Source organism: Lissotriton helveticus, chromosome 12, assembly GCF_964261635.1.
Source record: "Lissotriton helveticus chromosome 12, aLisHel1.1, whole genome shotgun sequence".
Classification (NCBI taxonomy): Eukaryota; Metazoa; Chordata; class Amphibia; order Caudata; family Salamandridae; genus Lissotriton; species Lissotriton helveticus.
In genome coordinates, this window is record NC_136073.1 from 37,074,573 (window position 1) to 37,097,297 (window position 22,725).

A 22,725-nucleotide genomic window follows, 5' to 3' on the forward strand; every position below is an offset into this window, starting at 1 on the left:
CTGGCAAGCAAATACTCCGTCCCAGATGCTCCAGATGCTCCAGTATCACCAGAATAGAATCAGAGAAGAGCAAGAACACGAGAGAAAACGTATGAAAGACACGAAAATGAAAGTGCTAGTTGCACAATCTGTTCCTCAAGACAGTCAGAAGAGGGGTCCGAATCAAGCCAGTCATCCTGCAGCTCCCGTTAGAGGGAACTGCAATTATTGTAAACAGCCAGGTCATTTTATAAACGAGTGTGCAGTTCTGAAACATAACATAGCTACTGGTAAGACTAAAGAAAGACCACGTCCGCCTAGACAAGAACAAGTTTCACAGATTCCTCAGCCACAGAATGCACAACAGACAGTTACAGTACCGCAGCCTATTGCTGCAACACAGCACGTTACATCACAGATGTACCAGTATGCACAATCTGAGTATCCAGAGTATCAGTCATATTCATGAAACAGCCTAGAGAGGGAGGTAGGCTTGCCTCTCATCGAGATACCTGTAGATCAAGAAGGTCCCTATGTTCACAGTCAAGTATTAGGGAAAGACAGAAAGTTTTTGATCGATACAGGGGCAAGTAGGACCACAATTAGTCATGCCGAAGTTCCAGGGGCTCCGCTCTCAGGCTCAAGAAATGTTTCCCTTGGATTTTCAGGAAAACCAATAGTTAATGAGATATCTAAGCCAGTCACTCTAGAAGTAGGTCCATTGTCCCGTACTACTGATCTGTTACTTACTAAGTCATGTCCAGAAAATCTGTTAGGCATTAAGACACTGAAAGAATTAGGTGCAGTTATTTGCTGTTCCCCAGAGGGAATACGTCTGTTCCTACGTGACTTTAAGGGTCACTATGTATTACGAGATTTTGATTCAAGATTGTCTAATGTTCCGCAGCATTTATGGGCGCAAGGTCCAACTGATGTAGGTTACATGCAAATCACACCCCATCGTGTGACTCTCAAGCCAGGTGTAGTGTTACCACGAATCAGGCAGTACAGATTGCCACCTGAGGCTGTAGCAGCCTTATCCAAAATTATTGACGAGCTCATGGCTCAAGGAGTAGTTGTAGAAACTGACTCCAATGTATGCAATTCTCCGATCATTCCAGTCATGAAACGTACTGATCCGAATGCACCCCCAGTATATCGATTAGTGATTGATTTACGAGAGCTTAATAAATGTATTATTCCTCAGTACCCAGTTGTCCCAGATATTTCTTCCCTGTTAACAGCCATTGATTCCGAAGCCATGTTTTTCACTGTCATAGACCTCAAGAATGCATTTTTTAGTGTTCCAATTCATCCAGACAGCCAGTTTCTTTTCGGATTTTGTTTAAATGGAAGGAGCTATATGTTTACACGCGCTCCTCAAGGTTTCACAGAAAGCCCTAGTATTTACAGTCAAGCACTCAAGAGACAACTAGACAACATTCACATGCCAACTGACACTGCCCTGCTCCAGTATGTCGATGATCTACTGATCACAGCCCGTTCTGAATGTGCTTGCGAGCGAGCATCACTTACAGTTCTGTATTTTCTAGCCGAGATGGGGCACAAAGTGTCACCTTCGAAGCTTCAATTCTGTGTCCAGCAAGTGGTATACTTAGGACACTTGCTGTCCAAGAGGGGTAGGCAGTTGACACCCGACCGTATCCAGTTAATAGCGAGTCTTCCCCAGCCCAGAACCCAGAAGGAGGTACGTGCCTTTATCGGCCTTACTTCTTATTGTAGACAATGGATTCCCCAGTATGCATTTCTAGCCAAGCCACTGATACAGTTAACGACACAGGAGGCAGCCGTATCAACTGTCCTCCCTTGGACATCTGAACATACACTTAGTTTCAACGAGTTAAAGAAAGCCCTATGTCAAGCTCCAGTTCTAGCTACACCGAACTACAGTAAGCCTTTTACACTTTTCGTTACTGAACGGGAAGGTACAGCATTATCTGTTCTCACACAAGATCAAGCAGGTCAATACAAGCCCTGTGCTTATTTTTCTAGCACATTAGATCCAGTCGCCCAGGCGTTGCCTGCGTGCCTCAAGTCAGTTGCAGCCACAGCACTAGCTATCAGACAAAGTGATTCCATAGTTTTAGGACATTCTCTGACAGTACAAGTTCCACATTCCGTAGAAGTTCTTTTAAACCGAACACAAACTCAGCACTTGACAATTGCACGTTTAACGGGTTATGAATTAACACTGTTCCAGCCACACATAGACATTAGACGCTGCAACGTTCTGAATCCTGCTACACTGTTACCATCAGTTAATTCAAATTCTGACCCACATGATTGTGTGGAAGTAGTTAACATTACGACTAAGCCAAGACAAGACCTGACAGATATTCCGTTATCAGATCCTGACCTGACACTTTATGTGGATGGTTCATGTATGAGAACTAGTACAGGAGAACTAGTAGCCGCGTATGCAGTGACTACTGACACTGAAGTTATTGAAACACACCGTATTGACACCCTGTCCGCTCAAGCAGCAGAGCTAGTCGCTCTGACACAAGCCTGTATACATGCCAAGAACCTGAAGGTTAATGTTTACACAGATTCACGTTACGCATTCGGAGTTGTACACGACTTCGGAGTGCTCTGGCAGGAGAGAGGTTTCATGACTTCTCATGGAACCAAGATTCAGCATGGTCTCCTCATTCAAGCCCTGTTAGATGCCATACATTTACCGACATCTATTGCTATCATGAAGTGCAAAGCACATACGAAAGTCACCGACATTATTTCCCAAGGTAATGATCTAGCAGACCGCACAGCCAAGCTTACAGCACAGACTCCAGACATTCCAGTTAACATGACACATACTTCAGACCCGATTATATGCATGACAGTTAAGGACCCTACACAAGATGTCATAGATATACAGTTACATGCTACTCCCGATGAAATCAAGAAGTGGTCTGAACAAGGAGGGGTCCAGACAGATCAAGGATGGTTAACGAAGGGTAGAGCCACATGGTTTCTCCCCGACTCTATGGTTCAAGTCATTATCAATACCGTACATAGTCCAGCACATTTAGGAGAAAAAGCTATGTTAGACAGTATCCAGAACATTTGGTTCAATAAGCATTTACGAGCTGCAGCCAAGCAGAAAGTCCGCACCTGTATGATATGTTGTCAGTTTAACCCAGGTAAAAGTGTCCCGGTGGAACAAGGTGGTTTCCAGCCCCCTGACCACCCTTTTGAGGTCCTCCAGATGGATTATATTCAGATGGAGCGATGTCGAGGTTTCAAGTATGTCCTTGTAGTTGTATGCGCTTTGTCCAGGTGGACAGAAGCATATCCAGTCCCAGATTACACAGCCGCGACCACTGCCAAGCAGTTGGTTCGTGAATTTTTCCCTAGATACGGACTCCCTAGAGTCGTATATTCTGATAACGGTCAGCCATTCTCATCCGAACTCATGAAACACGTTTCCCTTTTGTTAGGGTACCAGTGGAAGTTTCATTGTGTACGCCATCCTGAAGCAGCCGGTCTCGTAGAGAGACATAATCAGACTCTGAAAATCCGTATTGCAAAAGTCTGTAAGGACAAAGGTGTGGACTGGTTAATAGCTCTGCCAGTCGCTCTATTTTATATGCGCATGGTCGCACATTCCAGATCAGGTCTGTCCCCGTATGAGGTCATATTCGGCCGCCCCCCTAACATGTGGGGTACTCCTAGACCCCGAAGTATTACCGATGTTTCATGTAATATGCTGACAGATTACCTAGCTTCCTTGATGTCTGCCCTCAACTCATGTCGTTCACAGGTTGCCGCCGCATTTCCAGACAATACAGAGGTGGCACCGCACGAGATCGTTCCAGGCTCCCTTGTGATGGTCAGAAATTTCGACAGATCAAGTCCGCTGGAACCACGTTGGAAGGAGCCACGCCAGGTCCTCTTGACCACCCGAACTGCCGTCAAGTTGGAAGGCAGGAAGGGGTGGGTCCACCTCTCTCATGTAAAACTTATCAATGAATTGAAATCAGTCTCCAAGAACATTTCCAAGGATTGCCAGGATTCGAAAGATTGCCAAGACATTGTTTTAAAGGACTGTCCCGCACAAGACATTATTACAACCCCTCCCTTGTTAGAGAAAACTCCGCAACAGGAGTATAAGCTCAAATTAAGGTCTAGTAAAATAAGTCAGTCAGTTTGATTGTATAAGTCCTCCCCTAGGTGAAACGGTTAGACTGTTTCTGACATGTATAAAATAGACCCCCATAGTGAGAGAGTCAGTCGAAGTTCACTTCAATGTATCGTTTTTCTGAGTTTCGTATTATTTATCAGCATAATGATTTCTTGCACCAGCTACGCACTTTTCCTGTGTTTTCCAGTTCCTCATGTAAATATGTCTACTAATGCTACAGTAGAGCATACGTTTAGTGATCTGCCTCCTCACGAATATTCTTACCGCCTTGCTATGCGCAACAACACATTCATCCGTATGTTACATTATTCACACCAGACCAGCAATGCCACTAATTGTTGGGTGTGTGGTCGACTCCCCCCTTTCCAGACACCGAAGGGAGTTCTGCCACTGTTTCCTTATCCATTCTCACACAATGGTTCGTGTGGAGCATGGTCCACGTTAACGTCATCCTCAACAGATATGTCTTTTCTTAACAGTACATGTTTTCCAGACAAGCAAGGTCTTCCCCACAGAACAGGTTTAGATCTAGAAAACGAAGTATATAATTTAGGTAATTATTCGTCGAATTTCATGGTCCTGAATGTTCAGTCTGATACTACTCCAGACTTACCTGCTATTTCAGTACTACCTGTCAAAGGCGAATTATGTGTCCGTAGTTATGGTTCTGTACATGTAGGTCATAGTGAATGTACTACTGTTATCCAGTATAGTGACAGTGGGAAATCTATTTTCAAAGCTTCACGTCATTCTTATTTTATTTGTGGTCAAACTGCATATGTCCGTCTGCCCCTCGATTGGGAGGGAACCTGTTACATTGCTTTCCTACTGCCACCTGTTTTTCTAGCCCCATCTGATTATCACAGAAACACACATCTAGTACACATTAGACATAGAAGGGAGTCCCCAATTGTCGATTATACTGAAACTACTCTAGAACAGTATACAGATTTCAATAAAGGTTTCTTCTTCTTTGTAGGACCTGTCCAGAATAGTAAACTGATCCGTAGGTTAACAAGAACCCTTGAAGCTGTAGTTAATGAGACTGCCTCTGCTCTAGGTAACCTAACCGAAGAACAATCTGCTATGAGATTTGTCGTTTTGCAAAATCGTCTCGTCCTTGACGTCATACTGGCCGATAGGGGTGGGGCCTGTAGAGTCATCGGATCTAGTTGCTGCATTTTCATTCCAAATAACGCGCCGTCTGTTTATTCAGCTATAACCAGACTCCATAAAATTGCCCATCTGTTACATCAAGATCCAGGCACCTGGACATGGTCCGGTTGGTTCTGGAATATAATTTCCGCATGGGGATGGAAAGTCCTGTCCTTTCTAGGTATTGCAGTAGCGATTATATTCAGCTGCTGCCTCTGTATACAATGTGGCCCTGCGATTTGCAGCATGTGTGCTACCTCTTGTATTCCTAGTCCCAAGCCCCGTTCTAAGTCCCGTTCCAAGACAATTCGAGACGAGCAAATGGTACTGTATGAAATGATAGATGGTATCATGAAAATTGATGTTTCCTGATGGAAACGTAGTGACAAGGAGGGAATGTGGAAAAGTAAATTTTGCCATGTTCTGTGTCCCTACGCCTCATCCATCATATGTTATGTGTGCATGACCAATATGCATATGTTATTCCCCATGTCCGATTAATGACGCAATTCCAGTTGTGTCCACCTCTAGTATGCTATTTTCCAGTCCTCGTGAATACTACGAATATCAGGCCTATGTAAAGTAATGTTGCCACGTTTCCCAGTGTGCACGTTATTCCATTATAAAGTCCCCGTTTCCAGGCCTCAAAAGGGCCCGGACCACAGATTCAGCTCCTGTCTCCTGAAAGCCTCGCTGAGGAGCGATACAGCCCCCACCTGTATCCTCGACCCTTCACTTACTTCCTGCCTCGCAGTGCCCGGTGCAGCTTGGCTCTGCCTCTGAGTCTGCCAAAAGTATGTTATAGTTCCAGCTATCAGTTCAGTCCTCCTCCTCTGCATTCCTAAGCTACTGAACTGCATCAATAGTTTCCGTCATTGTCTAGCCTTCTCGTCTCCAGGTTAGAGAAATACTGTATTTAATGGTCATTTAGTATTCTTCATCACGCACTTCATGAAGAATAATGCATGGTCCAGTCTTAGAGTCAAGTTAGCTTTTCCCCTCATGACTTCTAGTTTATATCAACATGTTCCCTAAACATTAGATACCAGATAGGGTTTAGGTACATGTCGCTCCGACCCTCCAGACTTTAGTCTCTGCTCCTAGCACAGAGTTCGTAGCCCCCAGCTTCTCCTAGTAACACGTCATTGCTAGTTTTCGCGCACCATTAGGTTAGAGGTCCCGGCTCCTTAGGTAGCCCCCTCCTATGTTTCCGCCCATTCATGACATATTCTGTTACGTTTGCATCACATGTCTATGCATACTCCCAGTTACACCTCTTTTTACTGTTATCTTTCGCGACTGCTACGCGTCACACCTTCTGCTCCACCCACTGCTACGCCTACTGCAATGTAATGCTATGTGTTCGCGCTATGTATATATGCCTGTGTTTTGTTATTGAATGTTAGCGCGCTCATCCCAGACCTAGCCCCAGCAGCTGCTGGGCCTCTTTTCCCCTGCTGGGCCCCAGTTGTCCTGCTGGGCCCTGTCACCTCTGTTCTATGCAGGTTGTCCTGATCCTGTCCTTATGCTGTAATAAACCTGCAGGAACTCCTACTACCTCGAATCTTGACTCTTATTTTATTGAGCTATCTGTTATTCATTCATTCATCCAAAAATAGATCCGGTATTATTTATTTATATACCACAGATCCACCCCTCGAAGTCTCGGCTAAAAAAGTTCACGTACTCCACCCAAGTTGTACCCGGAATCCGTTTGCAGTCGCGGAACCGTTGGCGGTACATCTCAGGTGTGAGCCCGTATCGAGTGAGGAGGGCGGCCTTCATGTGGTCGTAGGAGGTCATCAGCTGGTCCGGGAGTTGCAGCAGGGCGTCCCGCCCTTCGTTGACAAACCTCCCCCATAATCCGGCTCCCCAATCGCTTCGGGGAATCCGGTGGGAGGTCATTGCCACCTCATAGGCTTTAAACCACTGCTGGATATCATCGTTCTTGTGGTATTCCCGGATGACATCTTTGGGGATGTGAACCTTGGGTTCGGTCGAGGCAGACGGGGTCGGTCGTTCGGGGAGCCCGAGGTCTTTATTCTGTTTCTGGATCTCCAGTGCTTTGAGATTGCGCTCATGTTCGTACTCTAGTCTCTTTTCCTCTAGCTCCCTCTGTCTTTGCTTGTCTTCCCGCTCTTCCCTGAGCCGTAAGTGTTCCAGGGTTATTTTTTGTTCTGCCAGCTTGAGTTCCCCATCCAAGCGAAGTCGGGCAAGTTCTAATTCGTGGAGTCTGGTTTTTTCTCTTTCTCGGATCTCTTCCAGGGAGAGATCCGCTCTTTCTTTAGTTGGTGCGGGGCTCGTTTCGGTTGTTTGTGTTCGGGGTACGGCCGTACCCGTTTCTGCCCAAGCTTCTAGGGCTCGTTTGAAGTCTTCCTTTGTGCTAAGACCTGTGGTCGGAAGTCCAAGTTCTATGCAATATTGCTTCAGTTCCCGGTGGTTGTAGTCTTCCAATTTTTCCATCTGAAATTTTTCCGTTGTTCCGCTCTCTATTGACATGGTTGTTGTGTGTGGTGGGGCGAGTGACTTTCTGTACGATTATGCGTAGGTTCGGATCCCGTCGCTGGCCACCAATGTTAGACGGGGACCCTGAGGGTCGGCCGGATACCGAGGGAGAGATCCCCGGGGGGGGGACCGTCTCCGGCGATCGTACAGACAAGTTACCTCCCTCCCCACAAACAGGCACCACACCAAGTCGAGTTCAAGGCTTTATATAAGGTTCTTAAGGCAAGGATATCAGCGATACAGGATATCTTGGACCCGGGGGTCCTCTCACTTCTAGTCTCTGTAGGGAAAGGGGGTAGCGGGACAGTCTTGGTACCGGATCGGTACAGGTAGGGGTAAAAAGGCGAGCTCACAATCCTCGAGCTGGAGTGTCTGTGGATCGGGCCGCGGCAGCGCCAGCAGGCCAAGGTGATAGTCTCATAAAGCAGAGGGCCGCGGCAGCGCCAGCCGGCCAAGACGATGGTTTCACGAGGCAGAGGGCCGCGGCAGCGCCAGCAGGCCAAGACGATGGTTTCACGAGGCAGAGGGCCGCGGCAGCGCCAGCAGGCCAAGACGATGGTTTCACGAGGCAGAGGGCCGCGGCAGCGCCAGCAGGCCAAGACGATGGTTTCACGAGGCAGAGGGCCGCGGCAGCGCCAGCAGGCCAAGTCGATGGTTTCACGGGGCAGAGGGCCGCGGCAGCGCCAGCAGGCCAAGTCGATGGTTTCACGGGGCAGAGGGCCGCGGCAGCGCCAGCAGGCCAAGTCACGGATGAGTTCTTCTCGGGTCTCTCGACTCCAGGATACAACTGCCTTCCTGGTCTGGTCCTGCCCCAGTTATAGGTCTGGTCCCCTTTGATGTCCGGACCCTCGCGCCTGGGGGCCGGGAGGTCCGGGATGAGGGAGTCCAGACACCCAGCAGGGGGGTGGAGCCAGCGCCCAGGCGGCCTGGGGTGATCGACACCTGGCGGAGGAGAGCCGTTGACGATTCCTTCTCCCATTGACTCGCCAAGTGGTCACTCTGCCTCCTGGGAGGAGGGTGGGGCCTCGATGTCGGGGCCGGCCGGGCCCGGGGTTAGGGTCGAGTTGAGGCCACGCGGCCTCGTGCTGCAGTGCCCCAAGATGGCGGCCGGGTCGATGTCGTGGGGTAGATGGTGACCCGGGCCAGCTGGGTCCGGAGCTGGTGTCTTGTAGTGGAGGGATTGCAGGGTACTTCGGGTGGTCGTTGGTGGACTCTGGCTGGGGATGCGGGGAGAGCCAGGGTCCTGGTCCCATTGCGGGGAGGGGGGACAGCTCGAACATGCGGCCTGTCCAACACGCCGTGACCCTTGCCGCACACACAAGTCTGAGGGCTTGGGTCATTCATGTCTTCTCCAGTCTGAGGCACCGTGACCCTTGCCGCACACGCAAGTCTGAGGGCTTGGGTCATTCATGTTTTCTCCAGTCTGAGGCGCCGTGACCCTTGCCGCACACGCAAGTCTGAGGGCTTGGGTCATTCATGTGTTCTCCAGTCTGAAGAGCCGTGACCCTTGCCGCACACGCGAGTTGAGGCCACGCGGCCTCGTGCTGCAGTGCCCCAAGATGGCGGCCGGGTCGATGTCGTGGGGTAGATGGTGACCCGGGCCAGCTGGGTCCGGAGCTGGTGTCTTGTAGTGGAGGGATTGCAGGGTACTTCGGGTGGTCGTTGGTGGACTCTGGCTGGGGATGCGGGGAGAGCCAGGGTCCTGGTCCCATTGCGGGGAGGGGGGACAGCTCGAACATGCGGCCTGTCCAACACGCCGTGACCCTTGCCGCACACACAAGTCTGAGGGCTTGGGTCATTCATGTCTTCTCCAGTCTGAGGCACCGTGACCCTTGCCGCACACGCAAGTCTGAGGGCTTGGGTCATTCATGTCTTCTCCAGTCTGAGGCGCCGTGACCCTTGCCGCACATGCAAGTCTGAGGGCTTGGGTCATTCATGTCTTCTCCAGTCTGAGGCGCCGTGACCCTTGCCGCACACGCAAGTCTGAGGCCTAGGGTCATTCATGTCTTCTCCAGTCTGAGGCGCTGTGACCCTTGCCGCACACGCAAGTCTGAGGGCTTGGGTCATTCATGTCTTCTTCAGTCTGAAGAGCCGTGACCCTTGCCGCACACGCAAGTCTGAGGGCTTGGGTCATTCATGTCTTCTTCAGTCTGAGTCGCCTTGACCTTTGCTGCACACGCAAGTCTGAGGGCTTGGGTCATTCACGTCTTCTCCAGTCTGAGGCGCCGTGACCCTTGCCGCAAACGCAAGTCTGAGGGCTTGGGTCCTTCACCTCTACTCCAGTCTGAGGCGCCGTGACCCTTGCCGCACACGCAAGTCTGAGAGCTTGGGTCATTCACGTGTTCTCCAGTCTGAGGCGACGTGACCCTTGCCGCACACGCAAGTCTGAGGGCTTGGGTCCTTCACGTCTTCTCCAGTCTGAGGCGCCGTGACCCTTGCCGCACACGCAAGTCTGAGGGCTTGGGTCCTTCACGTCTTCTCCAGTCTGAGGCGCCGTGACCCTTGCCGCACACGCAAGTCTGAGGGCTTGGGTCATTCACGTGTTCTCCAGTCCGAGGCGCCGTGACCCTCGCCGCACACGCAAGTCTGAGGGCTTGGGTCATTCACGTCTTCTCCAGTCCGAGGCGCCGTGACCCTTGCCGCACACGCAAGTCTGAGGGCTTGGGTCATTCATGTCTTCTCCAGTCCGAGGAGCCGTGACTCTTGCCGCACACGCAAGTCTGAGGGCATGGGTCATTCATGTGTTCTCCAGTCTGAGACACCGTGACACGCGCCACACACGCAAGTCGGAGGGCTTGGGTCATTCATGTGTTCTCCAGTCTGAGGCGCTGTGACCCTTGCCGCACACGCAAGTCTGAGGGCTTGGGTCATTCATGTGTTCTCCAGTCTGAGGCGCCTTGACCCTTGCCGCACACGCAAGTCTGAGGGCTTGGGTCCTTCACGTCTTCTCCAGTCTGAGGCGCCGTGACCCTTGCCGCACACGCAAGTCTGAGGGCTTGGGTCATTCACGTGTTCTCCAGTCCGAGGCGCCGTGACCCTTGCCGCACACGCAAGTCTGAGGGCTTGGGTCATTCATGTCTTTTCCAATCCGAGGCGCCGTGACCCTTGCCGCACACGCAAGTCTGAGGGCTTGGGTCATTCATGTCTTCTCCAGTCCGAGGCGCCGTGACTCTTGCCGCACACGCAAGTCTGAGGGCATGGGTCATTCATGTGTTCTCCAGTATGAGACACCGTGACACGCGCCGCACACTCAAGTCGGAGGGCTTGGGTCATTCATGTGTTCTCCAGTCTGAGGCGCCGTGACCCTTGCTGCACACGCAAGTCTGAGGGCTTGGGTCCTTCATGTGTTCTCCAGTCTGAGGCGCCGTGACCCTTGACACACACGCAAGTCTGAGGGCTTGGGTCATTCATGTGTTCTCCAGTCTGAGGCGCTGTGACCCTTGCCGCACACGCAAGTCTGAGGGCTTGGGTCATTCATGTGTTTTCCAGTCTGAGGCGACGTGACCCTTGCCACACATGCAAGTCTGAGGGCTTGGGTCCTTCACGTCTTCTCCAGTCTGAGGCACCGTGACCCTTGCCGCACACGCAAGTCTGAGGGCTTGGGTCCTTCACCTCTTCTCCAGTCTGAGGCGCCGTGACCCTTGCCGCACATGCAAGTCTGAGGGCTTGGGTCATTCATGTGTTCTCTAGTCCGAGGTGCCGTGACCCTTGCCTCACACGCAAGTCTGAGGGCTTGGGTCATTCATGTGTTCTCCAGTCTGAGGCGCCGTGACCCTTGCCACACACGCAAGTCTGAGGGCTTGGGTCATTCATGTTTTCTCCAGTCTGAGGCGCCGTGACCCTTGCCGCACACGCAAGTCTGAGGGCTTGGGTCATTCATGTGTTCTCCAGTCTGAGGCGCCGTGACCCTTGCCGCACACGCAAGTCTGAGGGCTTGGGTCATTCACGTATTCTCCAGTCTGAGGCACCGTGACCCTTGCCGCACACGCAAGTCTGAGGGCTTGGGTCATTCACGTATTCTCCAGTCTAAGGCGCCGTGACCCTTGCCGCACATGCAAGTCTGAGGGCTTGGGTCATTCATGTCTTCTCCAGTCTGAGGCGCCGTGACCCTTGCCGCACATGCAAGTCTGAGGGCTTGGGTCATTCATGTCTTCTCCAGTCTGAGGCGCCGTGACCCTTGCCGCACACGCAAGTCTGAGGCCTTGGGTCATTCATGTCTTCTCCAGTCTGAGGCGCTGTGACCCTTGCCGCACACGCAAGTCTGAGGGCTTGGGTCATTCATGTCTTCTTCAGTCTGAGGAGCCGTGACCCTTGCCGCACACGCAAGTCTGAGGGCTTGGGTCATTCATGTCTTCTCCAGTCTGAGGCGCCTTGACCCTTGCCGCACACGCAAGTCTGAGGGCTTGGATCATTCATGTGTTCTCCAGTCTGAGGCGCTGTGACCTGCGCCGCACACGCAAGTCTGAGGGCTTGGGTCATTCATGTGTTCTCCAGTCTGAGGCGCCGTGACCCTTGCCGCACACGCAAGTCTGAGGGCTTGGGTCATTCATGTGTTCTCCAGTCTGAGGTGCCGTGACCCTTGCCGCACAGGCAAGTCTGAGGGCTTGGGTCATTCATGATTTCTCCAGTCTGAGGCGCCGTGACCCTTGCCGCACACGTAAGTCTGAGGGCTTGGGTCATTCATGTGTTCTCCAGTCCGAGGCGCCGTGACCCTTGCCGCACACGCAAGTCTGAGGGCTTGGGTCATTCACGTATTCTCCAGTCTGAGGCACCGTGACCCTTGCCGCACACGCAAGTCTGAGGGCTCGGGTCATTTACGTATTCTCCAGTCTAAGGCGCCGTGACCCTTGCCGCACACGCAAGTCTGAGGGCTTTGGTCATTCAAGTGTTCTCCAGTCTGAGGCGCCGTGACCCTTGCCGCACACGCAAGTCTGAGGGCTTGGGTCCTTCACGTGTTCTCCAGTCTGAGGCGCCGTGACCCACGCCGCACACGCAAGTCAGAGGGCTTGGGTACTTCACATGTTCTCCAGTCTGAGGCGCCGTGACCCTTGCCGCACACGCAAGTCTGAGGGCTTGGGTCATTCATGTGTTCTCCAGTCTGAGGCGCCGTGACCCTTGCCGCACACGCAAGTTTGAGGGCTTGGGTCATTCATGTGTTCTCCAGTCTGAGGTGCCGTGATCCTTGCCGCACACGCAAGTCTGAGGGCTTGGGTCATTCATGTGTTCTCCAGTCTGAGGCGCCGTGACCCTTGCCGCACACGCAAGTCTGAGGGCTTGGGTCATTCATGTTTTCTCCAGTCTGAGGCGCCGTGACCCTTGCCGCACACGCAAGTCTGAGGGCTTGGGTCATTCATGTGTTCTCCAGTCTGAGGCACCGTGACCCTTGCCGCACACGCAAGTCTGAGGGCTTGGGTCATTCACGTATTCTCCAGTCTGAGGCACCGTGACCCTTGCCGCACACGCAAGTCTGAGGGCTTGGGTCATTCACGTATTCTCCAGTCTAAGGCGCCGTGACCCTTGCCTCACACGCAAGTCTGAGGGCTTGGGTCATTCACGTCTTCTCCAGTCTGAGGCACCGTGACCCTTGCCGCACACGCAAGTCTGAGAGCTTGGGTCCTTCACGTGTTCTCCAGTCTGAGGCGCCGTGACCCACGCCGCACACGCAAGTCAGAGGGCTTGGGTACTTCACATGTTCTCCAGTCTAACCGCGGTGACCCTTGCCGCACACGCAAGTCTGAGGGCTTGGGTCCTTCAAGTGTTCTCCAGTCTGAGGCGCCGTGACCCTTGCCGCACACGCAAGTCTGAGGGCTTGGGTCATTCACGTGTTCTCCAGTCTGAGGCGACGTGACCCTTGCCGCACATGCAAGTCTGAGGGCTTGGGTCCTTCACGTCTTCTCCAGTCTGAGGCGCCGTGACCCTTGCCGCAAACGCAAGTCTGAGGGCTTGGGTCCTTCACCTCTACTCCAGTCTGAGGCGCCGTGACCCTTGCCGCACACGCAAGTCTGAGGGCTTGGGTCATTCATGTGTTCTCCAGTCCGAGGCGCCGTGACCCTTGCCTCACACGCAAGTCTGAGGGCTTGGGTCATTCATGTGTTCTCCAGTCTGAGGCGCCGTGACCCTTGCCGCACACGCAAGTCTGAGGGCTTGGGTCATTCATGTTTTCTCCAGTCTGAGGCGCCGTGACCCTTGCCGCACATGCAAGTCTGAGGGCTTGGGTCATTCATGTGTTCTCCAGTCTGAGGCGCCGTGACCCTTGCCGCACACGCAAGTCTGAGGGCTTGGGTCATTCATGTTTTCTCTAGTCTGAGGCGCCGCGACCCTTGCCGCACACGCAAGTCTGAGGGCTTGGGTCATTCACGTATTCTCCAGTCTGAGGCACCGTGACCCTTGCCGCACACGCAAGTCTGAGGGCTTGGGTCATTCACGTATTCTCCAGTCTAAGGCACCGTGACCCTTGCCGCACACGCAAGTCTGAGGGCTTGGGTCATTCATGTCTTCTCCAGTCTGAGGCGCCGTGACCCTTGCCGCACATGCAAGTCTGAGGGCTTGGGTCATTCATGTCTTCTCCAGTGTGAGGCGCCGTGACCCTTGCCGCACACGCAAGTCTGAGGCCTTGGGTCATTCATGTCTTCTCCAGTCTGAGGCGCTGTGACACTTGCCGCACACGCAAGTCTGAGGGCTTGGGTCATTCATGTCTTCTTCAGTCTGAGGAGCCGTGACCCTTGCCGCACACGCAAGTCTGAGGGCTTGGGTCATTCATGTCTTCTCCAGTCTGAGGCGCCTTGACCCTTGCCGCACACGCAAGTCTGAGGGCTTGGGTCATTCATATGTTCTCCAGTCTGAGGCGCTGTGACCTGCGCCGCACACGCAAGTCTGAGGGCTTGGGTCATTCATGTGTTCTCCAGTCTGAGGCGCCGTGACCCTTGCCGCACACGCAAGTCTGAGGGCTTGGGTCATTCATGTGTTCTCCAGTCTGAGGCGCCGTGACCCTTGCCGCACACGCAAGTCTGAGGGCTTGGGTCATTCATGTGTTCTCCAGTCTGAGGTGCCGTGATCCTTGCCGCACACGCAAGTCTGAGGGCTTGGGTCATTCATGTGTTCTCCAGTCTGAGGCGCCGTGACCCTTGCCGCACACGCAAGTCTGAGGGCTTGGGTCATTCATGTTTTCTCCAGTCTGAGGCGCTGTGACCCTTGCCGCACACGCAAGTCTGAGGGCTTGGGTCATTCATGTGTTCTCCAGTCTGAGGCACCGTGACCCTTGCCGCACACGCAAGTCCGAGGGCTTGGGTCATTCACGTATTCTCCAGTCTGAGGCACCGTGACCCTTGCCGCACACGCAAGTCTGAGGGCTTGGGTCATTCACGTATTCTCCAGTCTAAGGCGCCGTGACCCTTGCCGCACACGCAAGTCTGAGGGCTTGGGTCATTCACGTCTTCTCCAGTCTGAGGCGCCGTGACCCTTGCCGCACACGCAAGTCTGAGAGCTTGGGTCCTTCACGTGTTCTCCAGTCTGAGGCGCCGTGACCCACGCCGCACACGCAAGTCAGAGGGCTTGGGTACTTCACATGTTCTCCAGTCTAACCGCGGTGACCCTTGCCGCACACGCAAGTCTGAGGGCTTGGGTCCTTCAAGTGTTCTCCAGTCTGAGGCGCCGTGACCCTTGCCGCACACGCAAGTCTGAGGGCTTGGGTCATTCACGTGTTCTCCAGTCTGAGGCGACGTGACCCTTGCCACACATGCAAGTCTGAGGGCTTGGGTCCTTCACGTCTTCTCCAGTCTGAGGCGCCTTGACCCTTGCCGCACACGCAAGTCTGAGGGCTTGGGTCCTTCACCTCTACTCCAGTCTGAGGCGCCGTGACCCTTGCCGCACACGCAAGTCTGAGGGCTTGGGTCATTCATGTGTTCTCCAGTCTGAGGCGCCGTGACCCTTGCCTCACACGCAAGTCTGAGGGCTTGGGTCATTCATGTGTTCTCCAGTCTGAGGCGCCGTGACCCTTGCCGCACACGCAAGTCTGAGGGCTTGGGTCATTCATGTTTTCTCCAGTCTGAGGCGCCGTGACCCTTGCCGCACATGCAAGTCTGAGGGCTTGGGTCATTCATGTGTTCTCCAGTCTGAGGCGCCGTGACCCTTGCCGCACACGCAAGTCTGAGGGCTTGGGTCATTCATGTTTTCTCTAGTCTGAGGCGCCGCGACCCTTGCCGCACACGCAAGTCTGAGGGCTTGGGTCATTCACGTATTCTCCAGTCTGAGGCACCGTGACCCTTGCCACACACGCAAGTCTGAGGGCTTGGGTCATTCACGTATTCTCCAGTCTAAGGCGCCGTGACCCTTGCCGCACACGCAAGTCTGAGGGCTTGGGTCATTCATGTCTTCTCCAGTCTGAGGCGCCGTGACCCTTGCCGCACATGCAAGTCTGAGGGCTTGGGTCATTCATGTCTTCTCCAGTGTGAGGCGCTGTGACACTTGCCGCACACGCAAGTCTGAGGGCTTGGGTCATTCATGTCTTCTTCAGTCTTAGGAGCCGTGACCCTTGCCGCACACGCAAGTCTGAGGGCTTGGGTCATTCATGTCTTCTCCAGTCTGAGGCGCCTTGACCCTTGCCGCACACGCAAGTCTGAGGGCTTGGGTCATTCATATGTTCTCCAATCTGAGGCGCTGTGACCTGCGCCGCACACGCAAGTCTGAGGGCTTGGGTCATTCATGTGTTCTCCAGTCTGAGGTGCCGTGACCCTTGCCGCACACGCAAGTCTGAGGGCTTGGGTCATTCATGTGTTCTCCAGTCTGAGGCGCCGTGACCCTTTGCCGCACACGCAAGTCTGAGGGCTTGGGTCATTCATGTTTTCCCCAGTCTGAGGCGCCGTGACCCTTGCCGCACACGCAAGTCTGAGGGCTTGGGTCATTCATGTGTTCTCCAGTCTGAGGCGCCGTGACCCTTGCCGCACACGCAAGTCTGAGGGCTTGGGTCATTCACGTATTCTCCAGTCTGAGGCACCGTGACCCTTGCCGCACACGCAAGTCTGAGGGCTTGGGTCATTCACGTATTCTCCAGTCTAAGGCGCCGTGACCCTTGCCGCACACGCAAGTCTGAGGGCTTGGGTCATTCAAGTCTTCTCCAGTCTGAGGCGCCGTGACCCTTGCCGCACACGCAAGTCTGAGGGCTTGGGTCCTTCACGTGTTCTCCAGTCTGAGGCGCCGTGACCCACGCCGCACACGCAAGTCAGAGGGCTTGGGTACTTCACATGTTCTCCAGTCTGAGGCGCCGTGACCCTTGCTGCACACGCAAGTCTGAGGGCTTGGGTCCTTCAAGTGTTCTCCAGTCTGAGGCGCGTGACACTTGCCGCACACGCAAGTCTGAGGGCTTGGGTCATTCACGTGTTCTCCAGTCTGAGGCGACGTGACCCTTGCCGCACATGCAAGTCTGAGGGCTTGGGTCCTTCACGTCTTCTCCAGTCTGAGGCGCCGTGACCTTTGCCTCACACGCAAGTCTGAGGGCTTGGGTCCTTCACGTCTTCTCCAGTCTGAGGCGCCGTGACCCTTGCCTCACACGCAAGTCTGAGGGCTTGGGTCATTCATGTGTTCTCCAGTCTGAGGCGCCGTGACCCTTGCCGCACACGCAAGTCTGAGGGCTTGGGTCATTCATGTGTTCTCCAGTCTGAGGCGCCGTGACCCTTGCCGCACACGCAAGTCTGAGGGCTTGGGTCATTCATGTTTTCTCCAGTCTGAGGCGCCGTGACCCTTGCCGCACATGCAAGTCTGAGGGCTTGGGTCATTCATGTGTTCTCCAGTCTGAGGCGCCGTGACCCTTGCCGCACACGCAAGTCTGAGGGCTTGGGTCATTCATGTTTTCTCTAGTCTGAGGCGCCGCGACCCTTGCCGCACATGCAAGTCTGAGGGCTTGGGTCATTCACGTATTCTCCAGTCTGAGGCACCGTGACCCTTGCCACACACGCAAGTCTGAGGGCTTGGGTCATTCACGTATTCTCCAGTCTAAGGCGCCGTGACCCTTGCCGCACACGCAAGTCTGAGGGCTTGGGTCATTCATGTCTTCTCCAGTCTGAGGCGCCGTGACCCTTGCCGCACATGCAAGTCTGAGGGCTTGGGTCATTCATGTCTTCTCCAGTGTGAGGCGCTGTGACACTTGCCGCACACGCAAGTCTGAGGGCTTGGGTCATTCATATGTTCTCCAATCTGAGGCGCTGTGACCTGCGCCGCACACGCAAGTCTGAGGGCTTGGGTCATTCATGTGTTCTCCAGTCTGAGGTGCCGTGACCCTTGCCGCACACGCAAGTCTGAGGGCTTGGGTCATTCATGTGTTCTCCAGTCTGAGGCGCCGTGACCCTTGCCGCACACGCAAGTCTGAGGGCTTGGGTCATTCATGTTTTCCCCAGTCTGAGGCGCCGTGACCCTTGCCGCACACGCAAGTCTGAGGGCTTGGGTCATTCATGTGTTCTCCAGTCTGAGGCGCCGTGACCCTTGCCGCACACGCAAGTCTGAGGGCTTGGGTCATTCACGTATTCTCCAGTCTGAGGCACCGTGACCCTTGCCGCACACGCAAGTCTGAGGGCTTGGGTCATTCACGTATTCTCCAGTCTAAGGCGCCGTGACCCTTGCCGCACACGCAAGTCTGAGGGCTTGGGTCATTCAAGTCTTCTCCAGTCTGAGGCGCCGTGACCCTTGCCGCACACGCAAGTCTGAGGGCTTGGGTCCTTCACGTGTTCTCCAGTCTGAGGCGCCGTGACCCACGCCGCACACGCAAGTCAGAGGGCTTGGGTACTTCACATGTTCTCCAGTCTGAGGCGCCGTGACCCTTGCTGCACACGCAAGTCTGAGGGCTTGGGTCCTTCAAGTGTTCTCCAGTCTGAGGCGCGTGACACTTGCCGCACACGCAAGTCTGAGGGCTTGGGTCATTCACGTGTTCTACAGTCTGAGGCGACGTGACCCTTGCCGCACATGCAAGTCTGAGGGCTTGGGTCCTTCACGTCTTCTCCAGTCTGAGGCGCCGTGACCCTTGCCTCACACGCAAGTCTGAGGGCTTGGGTCCTTCACGTCTTCTCCAGTCTGAGGCGCCGTGACCCTTGCCTCACACGCAAGTCTGAGGGCTTGGGTCATTCATGTGTTCTCCAGTCTGAGGCGCCGTGACCCTTGCCGCATACGCAAGTCTGAGGGCTTGGGTCATTCATGTGTTCTCCAGTCTGAGGCGCCGTGACCCTTGCCGCACACGCAAGTCTGAGGGCTTGGGTCATTCATGTTTTCTCCAGTCTGAGGCGCCGTGACCCTTGCCGCACATGCAAGTCTGAGGGCTTGGGTCCTTCACGTGTTCTCCAGTCTAAGGCGCCGTGACCCTTGCCGCACACGCAAGTCTGAGGGCTTGGGTCATTCATGTCTTCTCCAGTCTGAGGCGCCGTGACCCTTGCCGCACATGCAAGTCTGAGGGCTTGGGTCATTCATGTCTTCTCCAGTCTGAGGCGCCGTGACCCTTGCCGCACACGCAAGTCTGAGGCCTTGGGTCATTCATGTCTTCTCCAGTCTGAGGCGCTGTGACACTTGCCGCACACGCAAGTCTGAGGGCTTGGGTCATTCATGTCTTCTTCAGTCTGAGGAGCCGTGACCCTTGCCGCACACGCAAGTCTGAGGGCTTGGGTCATTCATGTCTTCTCCAGTCTGAGGCGCCTTGACCCTTGCCGCACACGCAAGTCTGAGGGCTTGGGTCATTCATATGTTCTCCAGTCTGAGGCGCTGTGACCTGCGCCGCACACGCAAGTCTGAGGGCTTGGGTCATTCATGTGTTCTCCAGTCTGAGGCGCCGTGACCCTTGCCGCACACGCAAGTCTGAGGGCTTGGGTCATTCATGTGTTCTCCAGTCTGAGGCGCCGTGACCCTTGCCGCACACGCAAGTCTGAGGGCTTGGGTCATTCATGTGTTCTCCAGTCTGAGGCGTCGTGACCCTTGCCGCACACGCAAGTCTGAGGGCTTGGGTCATTCACGTATTCTCCAGTCTGAGGCACCGTGACCCTTGCCGCACATGCAAGTCTGAGGGCTTGGGTCATTCACGTATTCTCCAGTCTAAGGCGCCGTGACCCTTGCCGCACACGCAAGTCTGAGGGCTTGGGTCATTCACGTATTCTCCAGTCTGAGGCACCGTGACCCTTGCCGCACACGCAAGTCTGAGGGCTTGGGTCCTTCACGTGTTCTCCAGTCTGAGGCGCCGTGACCCACGCCGCACACGCAAGTCAGAGGGCTTGGGTACTTCACATGTTCTCCAGTCTGAGGCGCCGTGACCCTTGCTGCACACGCAAGTCTGAGGGCTTGGGTCCTTCAAGTGTTCTCCAGTCTGAGGCGCGTGACCCTTGCCGCACACGCAAGTCTGAGGGCTTGGGTCATTCACGTGTTCTCCAGTCTGAGGCGACGTGACCCTTGCCGCACATGCAAGTCTGAGGGCTTGGGTCCTTCACGTCTTCTCCAGTCTGAGGCGCCGTGACCCTTGCCTCACACGCAAGTCTGAGGGCTTGGGTCCTGGGTACTTCACATGTTCTCCAGTCTGAGGCGCCGTGACCCTTGCTGCACACGCAAGTCTGAGGGCTTGGGTCCTTCAAGTGTTCTCCAGTCTGAGGCGCGTGACCCTTGCCGCACACGCAAGTCTGAGGGCTTGGGTCATTCACGTGTTCTCCAGTCTGAGGCGACGTGACCCTTGCCGCACATGCAAGTCTGAGGGCTTGGGTCCTTCACGTCTTCTCCAGTCTGAGGCGCCGTGACCCTTGCCTCACACGCAAGTCTGAGGGCTTGGGTCATTCACGTGTTCTCCAGTCTGAGGCGACGTGACCCTTGCCACACATGCAAGTCTGAGGGCTTGGGTCCTTCACGTCTTCTCCAGTCTGAGGCGCGTGACCCTTGCCGCACACGCAAGTCTGAGGGCTTGGGTCATTCACGTGTTCTCCAGTCTGAGGCGACGGGACCCTTGCCGCACATGCAAGTCTGAGGGCTTGGGTCCTTCACGTCTTCTCCAGTCTGAGGCGCCGTGACCCTTGCCTCACACGCAAGTCTGAGGGCTTGGGTCATTCACGTGTTCTCCAGTCTGAGGCGACGTGACCCTTGCCGCACATGCAAGTCTGAGGGCTTGGGTCCTTCACGTCTTCTCCAGTCTGAGGCGCGTGACCCTTGCCGCACACGCAAGTCTGAGGGCTTGGGTCATTCACGTGTTCTCCAGTCTGAGGCGACGTGACCCTTGCCGCACATGCAAGTCTGAGGGCTTGGGTCCTTCACGTCTTCTCCAGTCTGAGGCGCCGTGACCCTTGCTGCACACGCAAGTCTGAGGGCTTGGGTCCTTCAAGTGTTCTCCAGTCTGAGGCGCGTGACCCTTGCCGCACACGCAAGTCTGAGGGCTTGGGTCATTCACGTGTTCTCCAGTCTGAGGCGACGTGACCCTTGCCGCACATGCAAGTCTGAGGGCTTGGGTCCTTCACGTCTTCTCCAGTCTGAGGCGCCGTGACCCTTGCCTCACACGCAAGTCTGAGGGCTTGGGTCATTCACGTGTTCTCCAGTCTGAGGCGACGTGACCCTTGCCGCACATGCAAGTCTGAGGGCTTGGGTCCTTCACGTCTTCTCCAGTCTGAGGCGCGTGACCCTTGCCGCACACGCAAGTCTGAGGGCTTGGGTCATTCACGTGTTCTCCAGTCTGAGGCGACGTGACCCTTGCCGCACATGCAAGTCTGAGGGCTTGGGTCCTTCACGTCTTCTCCAGTCTGAGGCGCCGTGACCCTTGCCTCACACGCAAGTCTGAGTGCTTGGGTCATTCATGTGTTCTCCAGTCTGAGGCGCCGTGACCCTTGCCGCACACGCAAGTCTTAGGGCTTGGGTCATTCATGTGTTCTCCAGTCTGAGGCGCCGTGACCCTTGCCGCACACGCAAGTCTGAGGGCTTGGGTCATTCATGTTTTCTCCAGTCTGAGGCGCCGTGACCCTTGCCGCACATGCAAGTCTGAGGGCTTGGGGCCTTCACGTGTTCCCCAGTCTGAGGCGCCGTGACCCATGCCGCACACGCAAGTCAGAGGGCTTGGGTACTTCACATGTTCTCCAGTCTGAGGCGCGTGACCCTTGCCGCACACGCAAGTCAGAGGGCTTGGGTACTTCACATGTTCTCCAGTCTGAGGCGCGTGACCCTTGCCGCACACGCAAGTCTGAGGGCTTGGGTCCTTCAAGTGTTCTCCAGTCTGAGGCGCTGTGACCCTAGCCGCACACGCAAGTCTGAGGGCTTGGGTCCTTCAAGTGTTCTCCAGTCTGAGGCGCCGTGACCCTAGCCGCACACGCAAGTCTGAGGGCTTGGGTCATTCACGTGTTCTCCAGTCTGAGGCGACATGACCCTTGCCGCACACGCAAGTCTGAGGGCTTGGGTCCTTCACGTCTTCTCCAGTCTGAGGCGCTGTGACCCTTGCCGCACACCCAAGTATGAGGGCTTGGGTCCTTCACGTCTTCTCCAGTCTGAGGCGCCGTGACCCTTGCCGCACACGCAAGTCTGAGGGCTTGGGTCATTCACGTGTTCTCCAGTCCGAGGCGCCGTGACCCTTGCCGCACACGCAAGTCTGAGGGCTTGGGTCATTCATGTCTTCTCCAGTCCGAGGCGCCGTGACTCTTGCCCCACACGCAGGTCTGAGGGCATGGGTCATTCATGTGTTCTCCAGTCTGAGACACTGTGACACGCGCCGCACACGCAAGTCGGAGGGCTTGGGTCATTCATGTGTTCTCCAGTCTGAGGCGCCGTGACCCTTGCCGCACACGCAAGTCTGAGGGCTTGGGTCCTTCATGTGTTCTCCAGTCTGAGGTGCCGTGACCTCGCCGCACACGCAAGTCTGAGGGCTTGGGTTCTTCATGTCTTCTCCAGTCTGAGGCGCCGTGACCCTTGCCGCACACGCAAGTCTGAGGGCTAGG